The 4,190-nt window shown below is 46.9% G+C and overlaps 1 long non-coding RNA gene across 1 annotated transcript in view; it reads left to right on the forward strand.

The window, feature by feature from the left end:
* The first annotated feature begins 1,211 nt into the window (after positions 1-1,211).
* LOC108444833 overlaps positions 1,212-4,190 on the forward strand; it is a 3,611-nt gene continuing 632 nt past the window's right edge. The window contains exons 1-2 of the long non-coding RNA XR_001859533.1: positions 1,212-3,807; positions 4,126-4,130. This is a non-coding gene — a long non-coding RNA (uncharacterized LOC108444833). The remainder of the gene's footprint in view (positions 3,808-4,125; positions 4,131-4,190) is intronic.

The raw sequence follows: 4,190 nt of genomic DNA on the forward strand, positions 1-4,190 counted from the left end.
ATAGTGTGAAAGTACAAGCTTATCAGTTCTTTAATTAGTTTAAACTTACAAAAGCGCATTCTTACTTCTACATAATTGGGTTAGATAAAAGACTACATTTGGCAAGCTTCTATTATTTATGTTTTGTCTTGAGAGATCAAAGATTTTCCTCCCTTCTCATGGTCAGTACATTTTATCAGCACAGGACTGTACCTCCTTAAAACTCCCTTTTGGTTCTCAGGCCTGTTTCTCACACAGGCATTTTCTCATGTAGGCTTTTTCTCGTGCAGGCCTTTGCTTGCAGGCTTTTTTATTGATCTGGTTTTATCAATGATCCATGTCCCTGATCCTCTAACCATTCTCCAACAATGGATGATGTGCTGGTGTGTGCTCCCAACAACAACCTGTTAGAAAAAGTACTGGACGCAACAATTAAAGCATTAGCTAGTGAAGGCTTTGAGCTACAGGAAGAAAAGGTCCAAAGGTTAGTCTCCTGGAAGTATATGGGGCTCAAAATAACTGAAAGAACCACTATACCCCAGCAAGTCCAGACAAATGATAATCCCTGCATTTTAAAATAATTATATCAATTGTGTGGCTCAATAAATTGGATCAGACCTCTCTTAGGTATTACCACCAAGGAGCTTGCCCCACTTTTTAATTTGTTGCGGGGGAACGATGAGCTTGGTTCTCCGAGGACCCTGACCAAAGAGGCTAGACACTCTATGAAGAAAGTACAAAAGGCGCTGTCAACTCGCCAAGTGCACAGATACCACCGGGACTTCCGTTTTCAATTTGTTGTATTAGGGGAAGCGCCACACCTCCACAGGCTGATCTTTCAATGGGACAAGGGACAAAGGGACCCTCTTTCGATTACAGAGTAGGTATTCCTCTCCCGTTGCTTGTCCAAAAGCATCACCACGCCACCAGAACTGGTGGCTCAGCTTATCATCAAGGCTAGGGCATGCCTATGCACCTTGGTGGGTTGTGATATTACATGCATTTATCTACCTTTAACGACGGGGGCAGTAAAGCACTTACTCCAATATAACGAGAACCTCTTCTACACCCAAGATAGCTACCCAGGACAAATATCAATTCACTATCCAAAGCATAAGTTATTTAATGCGGCCTTCCATTTAATACCAAAAGAAATCCAAAGCAGGAAGCCTCTCAAGGCTGTGACCATTTTTATGGAAGGCTCAGGAGCATCCCAAAAGTCTGTAAAGACTTGGAGGGATCCTCAGACTCAGAAGTGGGAGTCTGATATTCAAGTGGTAGAGGGATCACCACAGGTTGTTGAATTAGCCGCGGTGGTCAGAGCTTTTGAGAGGTTCCAAGAACCATTTAATTTAGTAACTGATTTGGCCTGTGCTGCAGGAGTAGTGTCAAGGGCGGATCATTCACTTCTAAAAGAGGTATCCAACGCTGCCATGTACCAGCTGCCCATGAAGCTATCTTTTTGGTCTCCCACCATGAGCAGCCGTACTATGTCATGCATGTAAGCTCACACACTGACCTTCCAGGACCAATTGCAGAAGGGAACAGGAAGGCAGATGCCCTAGCCATGCCAACACAACTTGTAAACATCCCCGATGTTTTCCAACAAGCCAAACTGAGCCATCAGATGTTCCACCAGAATGTGCCTGCACTCGTGCGCATGTTCCCTCTGTGCTGAGAGCAGGCAAGGGCTATCGTGGTGACATGTCCCAACTGCCAAAAGTTTGGCTTACCATCGTTAGGGTCTGGGGTGAACCCTAGAGGACTGGGCAGTTGCGAGGTGTGGCAATCTGGTATCACCCACTTCCCCCAATTTGGGAGGTCCAAATACATGCACGTGTTAGTGGATACCTTCTCGGGAGCTGTCTACGCCTCTGCCCATGCGGGAGAAAAAGCAACGGACGCACAGAAACATCTGCTGCAGGCGTGCGCTACGCTAGGGGTACCAAGGCAACTCAAAACGGACAATGGACCTGCTTACATCTCCAAAGCCTTCCAAGATCTCATTCAACAGTGGGGAATTTCCCACACCACCGGGATCCCTCATTCTTCAACTGGCCAAGCCATAATAGAGAGAACGCATCAAACCCTGAAAAGGGTTTTAGAGTAACAAAAAGGAGGAACAGAAGTTGCCACGCCAGGAATGAGGCTGGCTAAAGCGCTCTTTACTATCAACTTTTTAAATGCCTTCTTTGAAGACTTAAATCCACCTGTATTGAGACACTTCTCAAACAATAAACAAATGAAGTTGGCTGAAAAGGCACCTGCATTATTTAAAGACCCGGAAACCCAGCAAATTCAAGACCCCTTTGAAATGATTATGTGGGGACGCGGGTACGCATGTGTCTCCACGCCTTCTGGGCTGTGCTGGGTCCCAAAAAAGTGACTGAAACCCTATGCGCCAACAGTACCAACCTGAGATAACGCTTCCCCTCAACCACTTGTTTCTCCAAGAGACACGGCAGCAGCGGCGTGGAAGTGACGCCGCCGCAAGGTGATGGGAAATCCTCCCCCTCTTCCCCCCCGAGAATTCCTTATTTAATTTCCCTCATTGCCTGCTTTGCCCTTTACTTATGTTTTTCTGTTCTCTTTTAGAGTTCATCCTGATAGCCATGGTAGCCAGCAACAGCCTCTGATTCCTCACTGTCATGATTCCCTGGATCATTCCCCTGTTATCAGAGTGGCTCATCCCTCAACCTCAGAAAAATGTCTGGGTCACCCTGGCCAATGTGCTACAAGACCACCTCTGCTTGTCTATGGCAGCCGCGAGTGACCCACTTTCCACCTGCCTAGTTGGGATCCCCTATACCGAATATTCAAAGCTCAAAAAGGGGCCGCCTCCAGCAAATCCCATGCAGCGGTGGGATGCATGGCCAAAAACTGTGCCCAATGCTGAGAGGGAACCACAGCAGCTCAAGCTTTGGGGTCCGCTCCAGCTCCTTTCTGCCTTCACTTCTGTTACAAGGCAGAAGAAGAAGGAAAGAAATATACCATAATTAACCCCCACCATAGGCAGTACACCTCGCCTGAATGGTGCAACATTACAGAGTTCTCCCTCTCGGTATCCACTAACCGTCCCAAGAAGTTTCCTAAAGGACAGTTTCTCATCTGCGGGGATCGAGCTTGAGTGGGCATCCCTTCTCGTATTCGGGGAGGCCCATGCACATTAGGCTGGTTGACGCTGTTTGCCCCCAACACGACGCAAATTATTAATTGGAGGAACAGAACCCAATTGGCTCCTTTTTTCTGTCGTGAAAAAAAGAGATCTTAAAGAATTCAATGAAAATTATGATTCCGAAATATTTCATTGATCTCATTTAAAAAGATCTGCCGTTTCCCTCTTTAACCCATGGGTAGCAGCGGCAAAAGCTCTAGGAGAATCGGGCACCCTAGAGGGTTGGGAGGCTAAACAAGCTAATCGTACTTCAACTACGCTAAGTGACCTCCTGGAAGACAAAGAAATAACTTGGAAAGCCACGTTACAGAACTGCGCTGCCATGGACTTTCTACTTTTAGCACACGGTCATGGATTCCAGGAGTTTGAAGGGATGTGCTGCTTCAATCAATCATCACACAGTGAAAGCAGTCCACCATCCAGGGAATCAAGGAGATGGTATCAGACATCAAGATAGAATCAGAGGACTGGCTAGATAACATTTTCAAAGACTGGGGGCTGTTGGGATGGATTTCCTCAATTTTAAAGACTGTCTTATGGATTTTTGTCATTATTTTTCTTGTATTCTTACTCTTTGGGTGCATCAAAAGACTCCTACTCACAGCAGTAGAGAAAACCTTCTTAAAGTGTACCAGTGGTACGAGATATACCCAGTGTCTTGGTTTGAAAGACAGGTGTCTGCTAAGGAAGGCAGAAGCCTCCCTTGGAATGGCAGATGTAACTCCTTTCCCTCCGAGTTATTATAATTTTGAAATCAAGGGCTTTTAGGCAAAGATGTGGGAAATAGGAATAACAGTTCTTTACTGTATATATGTTTATATATATAACCAGTCAAACAAACAGCAATAACTCTGGCAGTAACAGCAAACAATCACAAACCCAGTGCCAGCCTTCTCGGCTGTCAGGCCCTTTCCCCTCGGGTGCAGTTCCGCTCGCAGCCGGCAGGGGCGCTGGCGGCTCCCGGTGAGCAGGGCAGGTGCGATGGTTCCCCCGCGGCTGCAGGGGGCGCTCCGGAGCGAGCTCGGGGAGCACGCGG

Source organism: Corvus brachyrhynchos, unplaced genomic scaffold (assembly GCF_000691975.1).
Source record: "Corvus brachyrhynchos isolate BGI_N302 unplaced genomic scaffold, ASM69197v1 scaffold752, whole genome shotgun sequence".
In the NCBI taxonomy this organism is placed as follows: Eukaryota; Metazoa; Chordata; class Aves; order Passeriformes; family Corvidae; genus Corvus; species Corvus brachyrhynchos.